Source organism: Phyllobates terribilis, unplaced genomic scaffold (genome assembly GCF_046119375.1).
Source record: "Phyllobates terribilis strain yellow unplaced genomic scaffold, ASM4611937v1 Scaffold_5__5_contigs__length_657084704, whole genome shotgun sequence".
Taxonomy (NCBI): Eukaryota; Metazoa; Chordata; class Amphibia; order Anura; family Dendrobatidae; genus Phyllobates; species Phyllobates terribilis.
In genome coordinates this window covers 568,254,743-568,276,608 of record NW_027362765.1, presented here as the reverse complement: position 1 = coordinate 568,276,608, position 21,866 = coordinate 568,254,743, and positions in this window count along the sequence as shown.

Here is a 21,866-nt window from a genome sequence, read left to right as displayed (position 1 = left end):
CTGCAAGTTGGCCAACAAGTGTAACTCTCTAACATGTCCTTTCTATTTCCAGGCCACGGAGGATACTGCGTACTCGTATGCAGGACTCTGACCCCCATCCATCACTCTTAACGCTTGTTCCACTCTGTCCTGGAGTAGTGACAGGAATATGTCCAGTCCAATATCCATTAAGTGAACACCGTCGGGCCGTATGAGGCCTGCTTTATCTCCTTCCAGTTGTCGTTGTTGTATCACTACACCACCTCTGTCTCTTCTAAATATTGCCATCCGAATATTTATTACCCGCCTTGTCCGTTCGATGGCCGTGATGTCTCGCGCACCTTGCCATACCGCTATCGGTACAATCTCTGACCATACTATAGTTAGTTTTGTGAAAAATTCTCTGAAGCGCTCAGATGTCTAGTTTCATTATTGCCATTAGTCATGCGCTCTTGTGATGACCTAGGTCGTTTCCCCCGGCCTGTATAACTAAGATGACCGGACCTCTTGCCTCTCTCCCTACCTTGATTACCTCCATTAGTACCTGTGGCCATAGCAGGCCTCTAATACCTCTCCAGTTGAAATATGTGTTATGAAACTCTAATTTCCTCCCACCTGGGTGGACTTTCGCCCTTTTTTCTGCCCAATATATATACGAGTGGCCTATCACCCACACTGTTGGCTTAGCGTCACCTGAAAAAGAAACAAACCACGTTAGGATAACAAGTCCGGTCTTATGTATCTCGCCAAACACGTGGATCGCCATCTCCCTATCCTCTGAACTTCCGTTTCTGACATTCCTGCTCTTGCTGCTTCCGTGGCCGTGCCTATGCGGAATGAGTGTGTCCCGTAATCTTTGGGGTGGTTCCCTGCCGATGTTATGCATTTATTAAATATAGCTTGGAACTGGTATCTTGATAATGGCGTTCCATCAATGTGTGATAGGAAGAAATTACTTTGTGATCTGATGGTTATATATGTTTTTACTATTGTTACCCGACTCAGTGTACCATTTGTGGGTTGTAGAAGTACCCAAGTGCCCCTGCCCGCTGGAACCATTTTCGATTGGCGTATGCGTAGACGTATTGCATTATTGGCTATGACTACGTCCTGGTGTAATAAGCCTCCACTGGTGGTAATTTTGGATTGAGGGACTATTTCGCTTATGCATAGCGCCCCGAAGAAGGCGATCGCAAATGCAGTAGACAGTAGTGTTGCTTCAAATTGTGAGTGTCATGTTAATGGTGTTAGGGATATGATGTGAGAAATCAGTTTTAGTGACACGGGACGGGACGTCTACACTCCTGACTTGGCTGACCCCTTTTCCACCCTTTTATGGATTGTCTGATGATGAATCTCTTTGTCACATCTCCCCAATTCAGTAGTTGGAAGTGTAATGCTACTCCGGTCAGACACCGCTGCGCTGACGCCCCTGATATGCCCCTCATCATTAGCTGGTGGAGAAATTCTATGGTGACTTGTAATCTGGCTTGTTCACATTGGTCAACCCATCTGCCTGCTACTAGTCGTGTCCACTCTTCCCATGCCTTACCATATGCTTGACACGTCGACGGGGCAACTGACGCTCTGATTAATGGCATCAACTATTCGCCACTAGATCCCATAGGGAGGGTGGGCAACTGTTGCCCGATGGGTGGGCGTTGGGGAGGAGCTCTGTGAAAATCTGCCAATTGAATTGTGATAAAGCGTTAGCAGCAGCTTTAGACCCCTCAACATCGTGGCTAGCGCGGACCCATACATTGTGTTTTAGGCACAGGAATGCTAGCCGGCATAGTAGGCCTAGCACTGGGAGAGATGATGATGCCATCTTATTAATGCAGTGCGCTAGGCTGGTGTTTTTTGTTATGAAGCGTATATTTTTGTTAGCCAGGTGCGCGCCACATATTTCTATTGCTACCACTATTGGGAAGAAAAATTATTTTCTGAGCTAGATGCAGCTAAAAATTATTATTTATTTCAAAGCTGGTGGAGCTTGGTATAGATGGCCTAATACAATGAGTACCACACACTGCTACTATGCCCAAAATTATTTTCCAGGCAAGATGCAGCTAAAAATTATTAGTAATTTGAAAGCTGGTGGAGCTTAGTATAGATGGCCTAATAGAATGAGTACCACACACTGCTAATATGCCCAAAATTAGTTTAGAGGCAAGATGCAGCTAAAAATTATTAGTAATTTGAAAGCTGGTGGAGCTTAGTATAGATGGCCTAATAGAATGAGTACCACACACTGCTAATATGCCCAAAATTATTTTACAGGCAAGATGCAGCTAAAAATTATTATTAATTTCAAAGCTGGTGGAGCTTGGTATAGATGGCCTAATACAATGAGTACCACACACTGCTACAAGCCAAAATATTTTTTTCAGAGCTAGATGCAGATAAAAATTATTTTGAATTTGCAACCTGGTGGAGGTTAGTATAGATGGACTAATAGAACAAGTCCCACACACTGCTACAAGCCCAAATATTTTTTCAGAGCTAGATGCAGATAAAACTTATTTTGAATTTGCAACCTGGTGGAGGTTAGTATAGATGGACTAATAGAATGATGCTATGCCCCAAAGGTTTTACTTCACTAGGTGCAGTAAAAAAATTTGTATTCTATACACAGATGGTGTAGCTTGCAACACAGATAGGCTACTCCACTGACTAACACACACTGCAAGAGGCCAAAAAGGATTTGCTTTGCTAGATTTAGCCAAATGCTGTGAAAAAAACTTGCACAGCACTGGCACAGACCTGCCTGGCAAAAAGTGATAGGAACTGATGTAACCTAGCCCTCAAAAGGACTGCAATTACAATTAGTCTTTACTCCCAACCTATCTATTTAAGAGCACAGACCTGCCTGATAAAAGTCGTAGGAAATGATGAACCTAGTCCTCAAAAGGACTGCAATCACAACTATTCCCTACTCCCAAGCTATCTGTAGATTTGTGCGAAAATTGGCTTGAAATTAGCACTCAAAGTATAGCGCACACAGCAACAGCGGTGCCGTCTAACACGCAGCTGCAGCAGTGAGAAAATGGTGGCTACGTGGAAAATGGCTGGGTCTTATAGGGCAAGGACTTGTGACATACACTGCCAATGACACATGCCCTTGCTTGTGTGAAAAAAAGCAGTTCGCTCCGTGTGTGCGCTGCTGATAGGCTGACAGATTGCACCTCCCCACTGCAAATGCGGGAAAGAGAAAAAAAAATGGAGATCTTCATTATTTATGCAGCCCCTGCCCCTCCCCCCGCCCCGCTGTACACTCAAACTGCGTATTAACATTAATTTTCAGCATTACTGAGAAAAAATCCAGTTATGATTTTGGTGCACGAACAGTTATCGAACATAACCTCGAACAGCCGAATTTTTTTCAAATTGTTTGTGTTCGCCGAACGGCTCGAACACCGCCCAAAACAGCTCGAATTTGAGATTGGCGAACAGTTCGAGTCGAACACCGCTCATCTCTACTGCTCATGCATGTACCATGTCGCTTCATTCTAAGTGTATGGCACTGACAAAGGCAGTCAAGAACGGCAACACACTTGGCTATCTTTGGATATTAAAAGCTGTAGACATAGTATTAGAGATGATAAAATCTTTTAAATTTCAAATTTACCAAGTTTTACGATTTTTTTTTTTTTTTAAATCTGATTTGTGTTGAATAAATTTGTCATGAAATAAGGTACTCCAATTTCCCTGAAAGGATATGTGTAACACTCTGAGGTCTCCTAAGACTGTATCCAACTGATTTCAATCTCTTTAATGCAAACACAGCCTTAGTAATGTTAAAGTGACTTCACCATAGAAACGGATGGTAACCAAGTAGTAACCAACGCCCATTTAATAACACAGTTCTTTAAAATAAAATAACAAAATTAAAAAAAACTGTTAGAAAAATATTCTTCTTAATCATTTTTGATCAGGCAGAATGCTATGTGCAGAACACTGATTTAACCCCTTACTGATATATGACATACAATTAAGTCATATGTCGACTCCTTGACTTTGATGCGGACTTGCATCTTTTGCCGGCAGATGATGGCTAAATTATCCAGCCATCATCTTCCTCTAACAGTGGGTGGAGTTTGCTTCATTGCGGCTGTTAACCTGTTGAATACTTCTGTCAATCTCTGATGCAAACTGGCTGGGCAGTGCGCCGTTCTATGCACCTGTGACATGATCGCTAGGTGCTGATGGGTTGACATGACAGTGAGGAGTCTGCTGAAGACTCCTTGCCTGCCATTACAGTACTCCTCTGAAAGCCAGCCTATACCTGGCGTTCATAGGAGACCAGGATATTCGCCATACATAGCAGTGCTGTAGCACTGCTGTGCATAGTACAAGTGATTGGATGATCACAAGTTCAAGTCCCCTGAGGGGATTAACAAATACAGTAGAAAGTGAAAAAAAATGTTTTTAAAAATATTTTAAAAGTTCAAATCACCCCCTTTTGCCCCATTAAAAATAAAACAATTAAAAAAAATACAAAATACAGATAATTGGTATTGCTGCATCTGTAAAAGTCCGCTCTATCAAAATATAAAATAAATTGATCCGACTGGTAAACGTCATAACGTGCAAAAAATAAAAACACTAAAATTATGTTTTATTTGCCGCCACAACATTGCAATAAGGCTATGTTCACACACGTTGGCTTTTGCAGCGTATTTTGCTGCAGATTTTTATGCAAATTTTCAGCTGTTTTGCAGTACCAGCAAAGTCTATGAGAAACCAGAATTCTCTGTTGCACATGTTGTTTTGTTTTTGCTACGTATTTTGTGACTTGGTTGTATTTTTGGAAAATAGAGCATGTCACTTCTTTCAGCGTTTTTGCAGCAGAAAACGCACCTGCGTTTCTACAATCTTTATTGTGCACATCGATTTACACCATTGAAATAAGTGTTTTTTCAAATACATTCTTTTTTTTCATATTTGCCTGTGAGTGGCGCTATCTCTGCTCGCTCAGTGCCGATCACGTGACCTCTGGCTGCAGCCAGCACTGATATCCGGTGATGTCATGTCAAATTCAAGACTTTGGAAGTTGAGATTGCATCACCGAGGCGTGACCCAGTCTCACAGACTGCTGCCTCTCCCCCTGATTGACTGGGCCCTGGGCTGCGTTTCACCGCACATCACAGCCCAGTATTGAACGCGCTGTGGAAGATTTTCCTCTCTACTTCTCTGCTTTCAGTGGCACATGATAGCGGGGCTCTGCCAATGAAAGCAGAGAAGGAGAGAGTAAAATATTCCACAGCGCGTTCAATACTGGACTGTGATGTGCGGTGAAACACTGCCCACAGCTCATCAATCAAGGGGAGTGTCCACAGTCTGTGTGAGATTGGGTCACGCCTCGGTGATGTAACCTCAACTTCCAGAGTTTCCGGATCAGCCAGTGTAGGGTCAGTTCTGCTGAGCTAGGGAGTGATTTATACTCCGAAATAGTTAGTGTAGGGTCTCTAAAGCCTGCCAAATCAAACAAACAGTCCTTCTCAGGTCTAATATCCATCCCAGATATCAGGCAGGCAGGCTGTATAGGAGACGCAGTGGTTATACCAACAAACGCTGCATTACAGTCCTGTGTGCTCCTGCTGGTCAAATTGCTAGATTTATTCCCCGGTCTCAGGGGCCAGGAAAAATCCTTTGTTTTTCATCTAAATCCTGTATTTTTTTTTTTCCTCAGTCAGACTGTACAAATACGCGTCTTATTAACCTGTTGGTTAAAAAATTGAGTGTGTCTGTGACTGTTCAGACACCAATATATCTGTTTAAAAGAGTCTGGTGTAGGCCTGATAACTAGAACTGTGGTTTGCAGTTCCACGGTTCAAATCTCTGTATTATCCTGCTTTTGCCATTTTTTCCGGAAAAAAAAACAGTAATAGTGTCTCCCTGACTGTTCAGACACAAATATATTTGTTTAAAAGAGTCTGGTGCAGGCCAGATAACTAGAACTGTGGTTTTGCAGTTCCATGGTTCAAATCTCTGTATTATCCTGCTTTTGGCCCTTTTTGCATAAAAAAATAAAAAAATTGAGTGTCTCGCTCAGTGGTTAGACACAAATATATCTGTTTAAAAGATTCTGGTGTAGGCCAGAGAAATAGAACTGTGGTTTTCCTCTTCCACGGTTCTAATCTCCTTTTTATTACCCTTTTGCCATGGATAGTGCGAGTGTAAGCTATTTTACTTCATTTACAATGGGCAAGGCGCGTGGCAAGGGACATGGAACTGGACGTTCTGGTGATGGTGCATGTAGAGGACAGGGCCGTGGCCAAGATGAAAATGTGCCACAACCAACAGCCACATTTTCTCGCTCCCACTTCTTGACCGAATTACTAGGGAAGCACACTACAACACCAGTATTGCGAACTGATCAGTGTGAACAGGTTATTAATTGAATAGCAGATAATACTTCCAGTTATCTGGACACCACCACCTCCAGTCTGTCTTCCACATGGTCAAGTTTTACTAGCCGTGAGTCTCGACCGCATACTCCTCCTCACCCTGATGCTCCATCCTCCCACCATGCCGAGTGTTGTCAGACAGCAACTGATCCCACACTTGGACACTCTGAAGAGCTGTTCATTGGTCCATTTCCATATTTGTGCCCCTCGGTTGCTCCGCTTGAAGTGGTGGAAGAGGAGATCCCATGTAGCGATGCCCAAATATTTGAACAGCCACGGCCAGAGGAAGTCGACGCTGGCAATTTGTCACGAGAGGTGGACGATGACGAGACACAATTGCCAGGAAGTGAGGAGGAGGATCGTGGGGCGCAAGTGGAAGAGGTGGTGGATGATCTAGTAACTGACCCAACATGGCAGGAGGACACGCAGAGCGAGGCCAGCAGCACACAGGGGGGAGGGAGGCAGAGTACCCCAACAGGCAGGAAGAAGCAGTGTGGTGGCTGCACACAGAAGGCGGGCAACAGTTCCCCTTAACACCAACACGAGGGACGTTGCCAGTACAACCGGTAGGTCTTCTAGAGTCTGGAATTTTTTTAAAGACTCTGCTGATAACCCCATTTGTACCACCTGCCATGCCAATGTGGCGCCCCTGAGGGTTCAGTCGCCACAGAGGTACTGCACCTCACCCAGAGGTGTGGTGTCTCCCTTAACTCAGATAAGATAGGAGTGCTGCGCGGAACCCCAAAACACCTGCATCCAACACTACACTGCTCCAGGCCGGCTGGAGGGGCAAGACGCAATGTATGTTTCTGCTGAGTCCTGACCCTGGCTGGAGTGGAGGGAACCCAAAGGTAGGGGGAACCAGTAGTGGGTGTGGGTGGAGGAAGTAGTAAGAGGGAGCACTTTAGTAGGAGTATAAATATGGAAGCCATCTTATGGTGGCGAGTTGAGTAGAAGTGTGAGTTCTAGGGAGCTGTTCAGAAGAACAGCTCGGGACTGTTCAGAAGAACAGTCCGGGAGCAGAGTCTCATTAGGGTCAAGATCTGCTCCACCAGTAGGGCCAGGTCAGAAGGCCCCGAAGGGGAGCAGGGAATAGGCTCCGTTCTACAGAAAGGATCCCAGGGGGTACGGCGCGTGCAGGACGGCACCTGTACGCCCCGCATCTGTCAGAAGACAGAGGGATCGCTGCAGCATTCTATTCCCCAGGAGGGTCAAGTAGGTCCCGGATCCGACGTACAGGAACGGTCTTCAGAGCACCCGAGCGGGATTGAGAGTGGGTAGCGTAGAGAAGGAGGGAGAAGGACCAGAGTAAAGACGGTCAAAATAGGAACACGAGAAAGTGGGGTTCTGCCAGGACAGGTGGACAAGTGCTTGTGGCCAGGGACGGTACATCTCCTTGACAGCACACTGGGTGAACATAGTGGAAGCCGTGACCCAGTCAGACCTTGGGACGGAACACATCCTCCCCACACCGAGGATTGCGGGCCCTATGTCAGTCAGAGTTGCCCCCACAGTGTACAGCTTCTGCGCATCCTCCTCCTCCTCCTCATGTTCAGCCTCCATCTCAGATATCACCACATCAGTTACAATCTGGAAGCACTGCAGTACTGCCTCCGCCAAGCGGCAACAGGCTGTGCTGAAATTCATAAGCTTAGGTGATAAACCTCACACTGCTTGTGAGTTGTGGACAGCTATGAAAGAGCAGGCAGATCTGTGGCTGAGACCGCTGAATCTACATCCAGGCATGGTCGTGTGTGCCAATGGCCGTAACCTGGTGGCGGCTCTGAGGCGAGGCGAGATCACACACGTACCATGCCTGGCTCATGTGCTTAACCTCGTGGTTCAGTGGTTTCTTAAATCGTACCCCAAGTTGCCAGATCTGCTCGTCAAAGTACGCCGCCTGTCAGCTCATTTTCGGCAGTCGGCTACAGCTTCCGCCGCCCTTACTGTGTTGCAGCAGTGTTTGCAGCTTCCGGCACACCGACTGGTGTGTGTAATCCCCACACGTTGGAACTCTACCCTCCACATGTTGCAAGGGATTTGTGAGCAGAAGAGAGCAGTTGTGGAGTACCAGCTGCAACTAGGCCGTAGATATTCAGGTCAGACTCCACACATAAGACCTCAGGAGTGGACCTGGATGTCTGACATATGTACCATCTTGACAAACTTTGAGGAGTCCACCAAGATGGTGAGTGGCAATGATGCCATCATTAGTGTCAGCATTCCACTTGTCTGTCTTTTGCAACGCTCTCTGCAGAGAATTAAAGAGGAGGCATTGCAGCCAGAGTATGATGAGAAGGATCAAGAAGCCGTAGCGGGCGATTACACACAGCCCAGCCTCATCTCGTCCCAACGTGCATTGGGGGACAATGAGGGAGAGGACGAGGAGGAGGAGGAAGAACAGGAACTGGTATCATGCGCTGTAGACGGTAGTACCTGTACAACTGTCATACCGTCGGTTCAGAGTGGGTGGCCTGAGGACAGGGGGGAAGAGGAGGAGAGCATCGTCAGTCGTCATCTTGGTGAGGACACAGAAGTCTTGCCCGTTACCAGTCTGGCACGCATGGCTGACTTTATGTTACACTGCCTTAACCGTGACCCTCGCATTGTCAAAATGTTGGGTGACAGTCATTACTGGTTGGTGACACTTTTAGACCCCCGCTACAAGGAGAACTTTCACTCTCTTATTCCTGAGGTGGAGAGGTCTACAAAAATGTGGCAGTACCAGAAGGCCCTTGCTGCAGAACTGTTAAAAAAATTCCCATCTGAACACGCTAGTGGCAGAGGTCACAGTTCGTTGACCAACCAAGGCGTACATGCGAGAGAGACGCAACTCCAATCCAGCAGAGGCAGGGGAACACTGTCAACATTCTGGGACAGTTTTCTGAGACTCGCCCAGCTTACAGGTCCTGAGGCTCGGAGTACTCTCATAAGGAGTGGAAAGTTTCAAAAGATGGTGAGGGAGTACCTTGCCGACCGTACCAGCGTCCTCCGTGATTCCTCTGTGCCTTGTAATTATTGGGTATCCAAGCTGGACACTTGGAATGAACTTGCTCTGTACGTCTTGGAGGTCCTGGCCTGCCCTGCCGCTAGCGTGTTATCGGAGCGTGTTTTTAGTGCCGCTGGGGGAATTATAACTGATAAGCGCACTCGCCTGTCAACTGACAATGCTGACAAGCTGACCCTTATCAAAATGAACAAGGGCTGGATTGGGCCAGACTTCTCATCACCACAAAATGACAGCAGAGTAACATAAAGTCAAATCCACTGTGTTATTTCGGGAGGTGTATTCCCATGCACCGCTTCACACCCACACATGGGTATACGCTTCCTCATTTCAGCTGATTTTTGCTCTTCTCCTTATCCTCAGCCTCCACCACCACTATACCACCAGGGTGACCGTGGTCCTTGTTGCCAGCATTGCAAGTTCTTCCGTCCTAATTTTTGGCAGCTTTTGCTTTGAAGACATAGGCAAAGACTATGGGAGACCTACTCCCCAATAATAGGAATAATGTTTTTAATATGCTGTACTGCATGGCTCTTGTAAGGGGCATTGCAAGTTCCTCCTTCCTAATTTTTGGCAGCTTTTGCTTTGAAGACAAAGGCAAAGACTATGGGAGACCCACTCCCTAATAATGGGAATAATGTTTTTAATATGCTGTACTGCATGGCTCTTGTAAGGGGCATTAAAACCATCTTGTTAAGCTACTGCGACCTCCACCACTTTTCCAAGGGGCATTAAAACCATCTTGTTAAGCTACTGCGACCTCCACCACTCTCCCAAGGGGCATTAAAACCATCTTGTTAAGCTACTGCGACCTCCACCACTTTTCCAAGGGGCATTAAAACCATCTTGTTAAGCTACTGCGACCTCCACCGCTATTCCAAGGGGCATTAAAATTGACTTGTTAAGCTACTGCGACCTCCACCACTCTTCCAAGGGGCATTAAAACCGTCTTGTTAAGCTACTGCGACCTCCACCACTTTTCCAAGGGGCATTAAAACCGTCTTGTTAAGCTACTGTGACCTCCACCACTCTTCCAAGGGGTATTAAAACCGTCTTTTTATTCCACTGAAGACAAAGGCAAAGACTATGGGAGACCCACTCCCTAATAATGGGAATAATGTTTTTAATATGCTGTACTGCATGGCTCTTGTAAGGGGCAATAAAATCATCTTGTTAAGCTACTGCGACCTCCACCACTCTTCCAAGGGGCATTAAAACCGTCTTGTTAAGCTACTGCAACCTCCACAACTTTTCCAAGGGGCATTAAAACAGTCTTGTTAAGATACTGCGACCTCCACCACTCTTCCAAGGGGCATTAAAATCGTCTTGTTAAGCTACTGTGACCTCCACCACTCTTCCAAGGGGCATTAAAACCGTCTTGTTAAGCTACTGTGACCTCCATCGCTCTTCCAAGGGGCATTAAAACCGTCTTGTTAAGCTACTGCGACCTCCACGTCTCTTCCAAGGGGCATTGATATTGTCTTTTTATTCCACTGCGACCTCCACCACTCTTCCAAGGGGCATTGAAATCGTCTTGTTAAGCTACTGCGACCTCCACCACTCTTCCAAAGGGCATTAAAATCGTCTTGTTAAACCACTCTGAACTCTACTTCTCTTCCAAGGAGCATTAAAATCATCTTGTTAAGCTACTGTGACCTCCACGTCTCTTCCAAGGGGCATTATATCCGTCTTGTTAAACCACTCTGAACTCCACAGCTCTTCCAAGGGGCATTGAAATGTTGTTTTTAATTACCTCTAACCTCCACGACTCTTCCAACAGGCATTTCATTTCCTCCTAATTTTAGTCAGCTTTTGCTTTTCAATGCATAGGCGAACACTAACGGAGACCCACTCCCCAATAATGGTTAGAAGGTTTTTAGTATGCTGTAATCCACGTCTGTTTCACGGGGCATTGCAGGTCCTCATAATTTTTGGAAAGCCTTCCATTCACTGCTTAGGCCAACAGTGTACAGGAGACCCAGTTGCTATAAATGGAAAAAATGGTTTAGTTAAGGCCCTCTGACCTCCATGTCACTTCCAAGGGGCATTGGAGTGCCTCGAAATTTTTGGTAGGCATTGCTCTCACTATATGCCCTATAACTGTGTAGCCGAACCACTCCTTTTGGTACAGAAATATATCTTACAAGACTTGTGTGGTTGACTGGCCTGATATTGATGTGAATGGTCCCTGTTCCTCCTGCTCTTTCTCCTTTGCCACCACCTCATCCATCATTCATCACCTGAAGCTTTGTTTTAACGGCAGTCATAGAACTGGGATTGTAGCAGGAAAACATCCAGCAATCCTCGGAGGAGGTAGGATATGCGCCAAAACGCTGACCACCTCAGGCCTAGCCGCTACTACTTACATGCGCTTGCATTCCAGGGAACAGAAAGCTAAGGAGATGGATTGTCTCATGATCATGAATAATTTACTCGTTGTGTAGGAGGCCGACCACTGCTGCTGTCTACCTTCTGAACTTTGTGTTGAAGCCTGATTGACCCAGGACCCGCAATCCTCTATGTCTGGAAGACGTGTTGCATCCCAGTGTCCAACTGTGTCCCGGCTTCCACAATATTAACCCAGTGTGAAGCGTCAGTGAGATGGACCATCCCTGGCCACATTCACTTGTCCACGTGTTTGTGGTTAGGCTGTCCTTCAAATAGGGGCGGCTGGGGACCGTTTATGGACACCCGGCCGCCCCCTGGTGGCTGGGGACCAAGCGTGGACACCCGGCCCCCTGACGGCTGGGGACCGAGTGTGGACACGCGGCCGCGGCTGGGGACCGAGTATGGAGTATGGCAGGCTGCAAACTTACGCTTGCATTCCAAGAAAACAAAGCAGATGCTAACTTCTATCATCATCATTCTCCTCACCTTGGCACTCTCAACTCCCCTGATGGAGAAGCCAGGGCCCACCGGAGGAGTCTGGTTGTCTGGTGTGCTCGGCAAATGCTTCGCTAAAGCAGGCCAGGCTAAGAAAAGTGTGGGGAAGATTACCAGGACAAATAGGGGCGGTTGGGGACCGTTTATGGACACCCGGCCGCACCCTGGCGGCTGGGGACGAAGCGTTGACACCCGGCCGCCGGGCGGCTGGAGACTGAGTATGGATACCAGGCCGCCAATGCAGTCATGACGTGGTGGCCAGATTCCGCCTCCACATGCCTAAAAGGCCCAATTTCAAGTGCAAGCAAGCTAGCAGTATGGTATTGCAGCCTGGGGGTGGGTGGGTGGGTGGGTGGCAGGCTGCACACTTACGCTTGCATTCCAAGAAAACAAAGCAGATGCTAACTTCTATCATCCTCATCATGCTCCTCACCTTGGCACTCTCAACTCCCCTGATGGAGAAGCCAGGGCCCACTGGAGGAGTCTGGTTGTCTGGTGTGCTCGGCCAATGCTGCCCTAAAGCAGGCCAGGCTAAGAAAAGTGTAGGAAAGATTACCGGGACAAATAAGGGCGGCTGGGAACCTTTTATGGACACCCGGCCGCCCCCTGGCGGTTGGGGACCAAGCGTGGACACCAGGCCGCCCCCTGGCGGTTGGGGACCAAGCGTGGACACCCGGCCGCCTGGCGGCCGGGGACTGAGTATGGATACCAGGCCGCCGACGCAGCCATGACGGGGTGGCCAGATTCCACTTTCACATGCCTAAAAGGCCCAATTTCAAGTGCAAGCAAGCAGTATGGTATTGCAGCCTGGGGGTGGGTGGGTGGCAGGCTGCATACTTGCGCTTGCATTGCAAGAAATGGGGGAGGTACAATTGAACACTGCCCTGGGACAAGGATTTGCAAGTCTGTTGCGGCAAGAATCACGTCTAATGGACACACTTTTAGGCAGTGACCTGGGTGTCAGAGATGCTTCCAGGGGTCTTCCCCATGCTGTTCCCATGTCTTTTCAGCACTGTATGCATGTGTCACAGAGCACATGACCAGATAAGGTTGTAAAATGTTAAAATTACATTTCCCAGTGAATGCATTTGTCACGGTTGAAAGCAATACAAAAGTGCAAAAACGCATAAAAAATGCTATTTGTGAACATAGCCCAAGGTGTGGAGGAGTATTTTTGTTTTGGTTATTTATTTTACCTTATACACAAGTCTTTACCCTGGAAAGGATGTTCCTTAACATATTTCACAGGAAAGCACTTTCAGTTTCATTTTTGAACTTTTTATTGTGAGCCCGTAAAAGTGGCTTAATACCTCTGATCACGTTGTTGACAGCAGTGACCTGGGGGTCAGAAATGCTTCCTGGGGCGATCCCCATGCTGTCCCCATGTCATTTGAGCACTGTCACTATCGTTTTGGGCACTTTTTAGGCTTTCTACAGACTGCCGGGGGTGCCGCCGCAAAAATGCTCGGGTCTCCCATAGACTAACATTGGGCTCGTTGCTCGGGTCGAGCACCCGAGTATCACGGTGAGCTCAGCCCGAGCTTAGAGCACTCGAGCATTTTAGTGCTCGCTCAACACTAATACTTACTGTACCTTCTGATGGCCCCCTGAGTCTTTATCCGATGCGTCCTGGCTTGCCGGCAGCTCGCGGTTCACTGAAAGGACCTGCCGACGTGAGCGGTCGCGTGACCCGTCACATGACTAAATGACGCCATGGCAGGTCCTTGAGTCCACCGCGATCTGCCGGCAAGCCAGGACAAAGACACCGGGGGCCATCAGAAGGTAAGTATAATGTTTATTTTTTATTTTATTCTTTGTTTTACAGGTTCTATGGTACCCGGGTCCGGAGGAGAGTCTCCTCTTCCCCAGACCCGGGTACCATCCGCACATTGAACGCATGTATTCCGCATGTGCTTATCTAGTGAAGCGGAATACATGCGCTCTAATGCAAGTCAATGGCGGCGAAAACGCAGCGCTTCCGCAAAATGATTGGCCGTGCTGCGTTTTTTTCCGCAATGATTATCCGCGGCGGAAATTTCCGCAGCATGTGTACAGCGCATGCAGATTATCATTGGGGAACATGGCAGACCTTCTACCAAGCGTTTTTTAAGCGTTTCTGCAGCGGAATTGCCTCTGCGGAAACGCTTAAAAAACGCATCGTGGGCACACAGCCTAACTTTTGACAATCTTTTCAACCCTAGTTATTTAACGCTTGCCAAAAAGGACATAATAAGAAATTCTAGGTTGCTAGGTACGTATACAGAAAGCAAAATGTGGTAGCAAGCCACAGTATAGATGTGGTGTGTATGGTGGTCAAATTTTACTAGCAAAACAGGTGTGAAAAAAACAGACATGCATAGTTAAATGTCTACATTTTTAAAACAAATGTTTCTATTTTTGTTTAATAAAATTCAACCTCCTCAAAAATAGTAATAAAAAATGCTAGGTATGTACAGTACATGTCCATAAAGCCAGCACCTGCACCTGCATTGTATTAGTGTGTCTTTGACTAGTAAAACAGATGTGCAAAAAAAATTGCTTAATGTCTGGATTTTGGGGAATTTTCTTTTGTATTTTTAAAAACAATTATTCTCCCCTTACACAAGAAATACAAAAACTCAGTACTTGTGACTAGTAAGCACACCGTCTGACATTGATTTCAGATTTTTTTTTTTCCGTAAAAAGTATTGTGCTGCCTTTCTGCTGCTTTGTAGTGCATTAAGAATGAAGAAAAAAATGTATAATTGTAATTCAAATGCAGCAGGATAAAAGCCAGCTAAGCAATTGGACTAAATAACTGATCAATCACACTGAGTCTGGCACTGCTGACTCGCACCTCTCATGTAAAATAAAAAATAAATCTTTATTTTTATATAGCGCTAACATATTCCGCAGCGCTTTACAGACATCATCATCACTGTCCCGATTGGGGCTCACAATCTACGTTCCCTATCAGTATGTCTTTGGAGTGTGGGAGGAAACCCACTCAAACATGAGGAGAACATACAAACTCCTTGCAGATGTTGTCCTTGGTGGGATTTGAACCCAGGACCCCAGCGCTGCAAGACTGTCTCTCTCTACCCTATCAATTGAATCGCTGTATTATTTACAGACTTGTCATTGCTTGGTTTGGGAATTCGATCCAGTGACCTGTTGCTTCGTGGTTGGTTCTTCTGCTTGTTGAGCTATTGCTCTTTTCCTTCCCTGTCAAAATGCTGATTGTTCCTATGTCCTTATTCTCCCTTATTGGTTTGCTCCTTTTGGTGTTTTCCATTTTCCCATTTTGGTTAGCTCTATCATGTTCAGGGTGGGTTTTTTTATAGTATATCTTCTCTTCACTTCCTTGCTGGCCATATTTCCTGGTGGATATATATTTAGGAGTTCCAGCTCTTTATCTTAGGGGTTTACCTTGTTAGGTAAACTCGAGTGTTACACTTGCAGTAAGTTGGCTTGCATTCCCTCCCAGCACCTTTTCCTTTTACCAGTGTTAGGTTCTTGGGAGGTCTTTCTTGTTTCCTATATTCTTGTTACTCCTTAACCTTCACCCCAACACCTTATTTGAATGTGTATTAGTTTCTCACCTTGGGTTCTCGTATTTCTCCTCACATTTTCCTTTCTCCTTGTTGGTACTTTGTTTCAGCCTCCTCTCTGGTTCCTCAGGAGGTACGAGAAACTCCTCGATGAATTTTTAGGGAGCCAGGTGGTGTTTTTAGCTGTGTGGCTAGGGTCTTTCTAGTCTTTACAGGAACCAGTTGGGTGTCATCCCTGGTGTGAGTATGAACATGTTCATAACAAGACTATTTCTCTCCTCTTCTTCACAGGTGCAGTTGTACAACACATTACCGTCCAGAGTATTTGCCCAATGTTTTTGGGCTTTCCCTTTCCATTTCTATTGCTGAGCAGTGAGCTCTGACAAACGTACTATCCTAAAATAACCTTAAAATGGTTGCTGCATTCACTGCTTAGGATTTTACAGTCTACGACAGTCCCTCCTTATTGGCTGTGCTAAGCCATGTGATTTGATAGCTGTAAGGCATTATGGTTAAGCCTAAGTGGTTATGCCTGAGGTCATGTCTGCCTTCTCTGGCTGATTCAGTGTTATGTAATGCATAAAAAGGCAGTGAACAATTTTTGGGGGACAAATTGCGTATTGCTGGAATTTGCCAGAATGTGTGAATTTCATAAAATTTTACACTGATTCAATTTGCATTGAATCATTTCAATCATCTCTACTTAGTATGGGAAGGTAGGGGAGAACCATTCCGGTGATCTGAAATGGTCCCAGTGGTAGTTTAAATAACTTTAATATATATTGCCTGTATGAATTTTCTGAGACAATATTGGACTAAACAATACTATTATCACGCCTCCTGATGAAACGCGCGTCGAGGCTGCCACACATCCCCAGCATCTCAGACTATGCTGCCCCAGACCTTATCCACATGGCCCAAGGTAATGGAAACCTTATGAGGCTGCTACTCTAGATCTGACAATAAGGGCATTCTCATAGTGCAACTTTTGAACTTATAGCCTACTATTGCCCCTTTTTTCATGTTACATGCTATACCCTGCATCGTCATAGACTCACCTTATAAGGTTATTGTCTTGACGATGCGGGGATTTCTATAATGCTACTTTTGAGGTTATAACCTATTATTGTATTCTCTACATGTTACATGCTATATTTACCCATTGTCATTGATTCCTCTTATGTGAAGGTACCATCTGGTACGATCTACAGTACAGACCAAAAGTTTGGACACACCTTTTGATTTAAAAATTTTTCTGTATTTTCATGACTATGAAAATTGTACATTTACACTGAAGGCATCAAAACTATGAATTAACACATGTGGAATTATATACTTTACAAAAAAGTGTGAAACAACTGAAAATATGTCTTATATTCTAGGTACTTCAAAGTAGCCACCTTTTGCTTTGATGACTGCTTTGCACATTTTTGGCATTCTCTTGATGAGCTTCAAGAGGTAGTCACCGGAAATGGTCTTCCAACAATCTTGAAGGACTACCCAGAGATGCTTAGCACATGTTGGCCCTTTTGCCTTCACTCTGCGGTCCAGCTCACCCCCAAACCATCTCAATTGGGTTCAAGTCTGGTGACTGTGGAGGCCAGGTCATCTGGCGTAGCACCCCGTCACTCTCCATCTTGGTCAAATAGCCTTTACACAGCCTGGAGGTGTGTTTGGGGTCATTGTCCTGTGGAAAAATAAATGATGGTCCAACTAAACGCAAACCGGATGGAATAGCATGCCGCTGCAAGATGCTGTGGTAGCCATGCTGGTTCAGTATGCCTTCAATTTTGAATAAATCCCCAACAGTGTCAACAGCAAAGCACCCCCACACCATCACACCTCCTCCTCCATGCTTCACGGTGGGAACCAGGCATGTAGAGTCCATCCGTTCACCTTTTCTGCGTTGCACAAAGACACAGTGGTTGGAGCCAAAGATCTCAAATTTGGACTCATCAGACCACAGCACAGATTTCCACTGGTCTAATGTCCATTCCTTGTTTTCTTTAGCCCAAAAAAGTCTCTTTTGCTTGTTGCCTGTCCATAGCTGTGGTTTCCTAGCAGCTATTTTACCATGAAGGCCTGCTGCACAAAGTCTCCTCTTAACAGTTGTTGAAGAGATGTGTCTGCTGCTAGAACTCTGTGTGGCATTGACCTGGTCTCTAATCTGAGCTGCTGTTAACCTGCGATTTCTGAGGCTGGTGACTCAGATAAACTTATCCTCAGAAGCAGAGGTGACTCTTGGTCTTCCTTTCCTGGGACGGTCCTCATGTGAGCCAGTTTCTTTGTAGCACTTGATGGTTTTTGTAACTGCACTTGGGGACACTTTCAAAGTTTTCCCAAATTTTCGCACTGGCTGACCTTCATTTCTTAAAGTAATGATGGGCACTCGTTTTTATTTACTTAGCTGCTTTTTTCTTGCCATAATACAAATTTTAACAGTCTATTCAGTAGGAGTATCAGCTGTGTATCCACCAGACTTCTGCACAACACAACTGATGGTCCCAACCCCATTTATAAGGCAAGAAATCCAACTTATTAAACATGACAGGGCACACCTGTGAAGTGAAAACCATTTCCGGTGACTACCTCTTGAAGCTCATCAAGAGAATGCCAAGAGTGTGCAAAGCAGTCATCAAAGCAAAAGGTGGCTACTTTGAAGAACCTAGAATATAAGATATATTTTCAGTTGTTTCACACTTTTTTGTTAAGTATATAATACCACATGTGTTAATTCATAGTTTTGATGCCTTCAGTGTGAATGTACAATTTTCATAGTCATGAAAATACAGAAAAATCTTTAAATGAGAAGGTGTGTCCAAACTTTTGGTCTGTACTGTATGCTAGGACTTTTTACTATTATATTACCTAGCTAGCAGCTTATACTTACATCTGTTATATTATCTATGCTGGTCTTGGGATGTTAGTCTCTTTGCAGGACTTTTTTCCATCTTATCCTGCTTCTATAGCTGTCCTCTCCTCTTCCTACCCTCTCCTTTTCTTATTTATTGTTTTTGAGTAACTAAATAAACATTGTTTAATAAAATTGATATTTTATGATATAAAATCCCTTCTATGTCATTTTGGGCCTACCTATAGGCGGACTGAGGCATTATCTATAACTAGGGGAGTCTTTCCCTTTACATTTAACCTCCCTCTTCCCCAAAATAGATCACATGTCGGTTTTCTAAACAATACTATTGTCAGTATTTATCAGTACAATACAAAAAAAATTGTTAAAAGTTCTGAAAATCTTTTGGCTCAGTAACAATTTTCATGACATCTGCAACCAGCTTTAGTAAAATATTCTCTATACTAAAGAATTAAACTTATGATATGGATTAACTTATTCTTTATTAATTAGGGTATCCTTTCTATTTGTAAATGAGAGCATCTGGACAATGAGTTTTCAGAATAGTTGTATGGCGTGACACATCAAGAAGCTTTTAGTAAGTATAGATTTGAACTTTGCTAAAACAAGCTTCCTTTGAAAGATATTGTGAAAGTCTTTGATAGTGGTAGCATTTCGAGACATAAATTAAGATAGAGAAGCTGGCTAATGTTTATGTGGGCTAGATTTGTCTTTGTCTTGCTTTTGGCTTTGTGACGCCATTGATCATTTTGTTTAACACTAAGGCACTTATTACAAACATTCCTAATAGGCAACACAGAGATCATGTGTCTTTTAATGTGATTTTCAGGAGATAACATCAAAGTTACATAAAATGTATTTCAGCTCAAATGCTAACAGGTGTTAAGGTTCAGTAGAAGACATTAAAGTGCTAATGGCCTCTTCACCAACAACATCCTAGCAAAAAAAATGATGTAGCCTGAAGATGATGCTCTATACAAAGTACAAATGTCTTAAAGGATTGTGTCCATGTCAAATAAGCGTCATTGTTCTGTGGTTTACCTTCATAAATGGTAAAATGAGCTTGTCCCAATGGTTTCCTGATAAAGTAATCAGACGAGTGGTTTTTGAAACGTTCCTCAAATAATGGTATGAGTATTAGGTCTAATGCATCTGCATGGGGCCTCTACATCGGTGTACAGGACAGTTTGGCATAAGTTGCATAGTTTCCAAGTGCTTTTAGACAGGGTGCATTGGAGGCGATAAGTATTGAGAATACATCTACACATGCAACTTTTGGTGGTTGGTGAATATCACTGTGGGGGGCGGGTTGTTGGATTTCTCTGTTTATTTCTTTAACCCTCCGTTCGATAATTCTTTTGGGCTTTTTTCTAGCTTTTCCATAGAAACAAAATCATGTTACAATTCAGGCTAAATTAATATTGGAAGATGAGGTAGTAATGAATATAAGTAGACCTACATTACTTCACTACCATGTCTTTCCAAAACATATGTTTTTGATTATAACATTATTGGGTTTTGAGTGCTTATAATAAGCTGTATATATTGATTAGTTCTCACACACCCAAATGGCAGAACAAAATGTGTCTGCTATATGATGCACTGAATTCTCTGTGAGCGCTCATTGAGATTATGCTTCAGAATAAATCAGGACTGTCTGACTTCAACTCGCCCCTCATAAAGACCGATGTAAATAAGGGCCATAACCTCTTATGTAATATGGGTGTGATGCACCCCCTGGGCCATGGGATACTCAGTAGCCAGGCCGGTCGATGCTGGGGGATGTCACAGTGGCAGTGACCCGGTGCGTGACCCAGGGCGGTCAATAAAAGGGGAATTGTAAAAGGGAATAAAGTTTTTATGTTTAGTGTCTGCGTTACCAGCGCCCGGGGTAGATGGTTCCGGGTCCAGGAGCAGATCTGGGGCGTGAGCGCCCAGGGACGGAGGGGGGACCAGAAATGGAGCAGAGCCAGCCGCATCCGGGACAGGGACTTCACTCCTACCTGCTCCCGCGACTGCTTCAATTCGGCCTGACACCGAGAGGTCTTTACGCAGCTCCGCCGGGGTGCTGCCGGTCACTTGCAGTGACGACTGCTGCCGGGTCATCATCTTCTCCACGAGCTCCGCTCTCCAGGCAGCAATTGCAGCTTGCTGGGCCTCCTCCATTCTCCTGCCCAGCTCCTTCATCTTATCTCGGAGGAATCCAGTATCCTCCAGTGACAATTTCAATAGCGTTCCCTCCAAGGTGAGGGGTGATGCACTCCTTTGCAGGCCACAAGACTGAGCTTCAAGCTGACCTCTCTCCATCTTGCCTGCCGGGTGCGGTCTGTCTAGACTCCTGCAGACTCCGCCCTGCCTCCAAGGTTTCTTCTCTCCTCTCCCCTTTCTGGGGCGGTCCCATGGCTGTTTGCTGTCGGCCACACCTGGGGGTGGCTTTCCCAGACTGACAGACAGATCCAGGTATATGGCCACAGGCGCAAGGGGCGGGTTGCACTTTTGGCGTCATTCTGGGACCCGGCCCACAATGGGAGGTTCTTTGTTGTCCTTGATAACGCACATAATGGCGCCCGTTCTTCTGGGGCGGGCACCACATTCAGTATACAACACAGTCTCTAGGCGCACAATATCCGGTGATAACGGGTGGGTTCATATCCTGTTCGTGACGCCAAAGCAATGACGCGCCCCCTGGGCCGTGGGGTACTCGGTAGCCGGGCCAGTGGATGCTGGGGGATGTCACAGTGGCAGTGACCCGGTCCGTGACCTAGAGCGGTCATTAAAAGGGAATTGCAAAGGGGGAATAAAGTTTTTATGTTTAGTGTCTGCGTTACCAGCGCCCGGGGTAGATGGTTCCGGGTCCAGGAGCAGATCTGGGGCGTGAGCGCCCAGGGACAGAGGTTCCTGCAGGGGGACCAGGAATGGAGCAGCGCCAGCTGCATCCGGGACAGGGACTTCACTCCTACCTGCTCCCGCGACTGCTTCAGCTCAGCCTGACACCTCCAGGTCTTTACGCAGCTCCGTCGGGGCGCTGCCGGTCACTTGCAGTGATGACTGCTGCCGGGTCATCATCTTCTCCACGAGCTCCGCTCTCCAGGCAGCAATTGCAGCTTGCTGGGCCTCCTCCATTCTCCTGCCCAGCTCCTTCATCTCATCTCGGAGGAATCCAGTATCCTCCAGTGACAATTTCA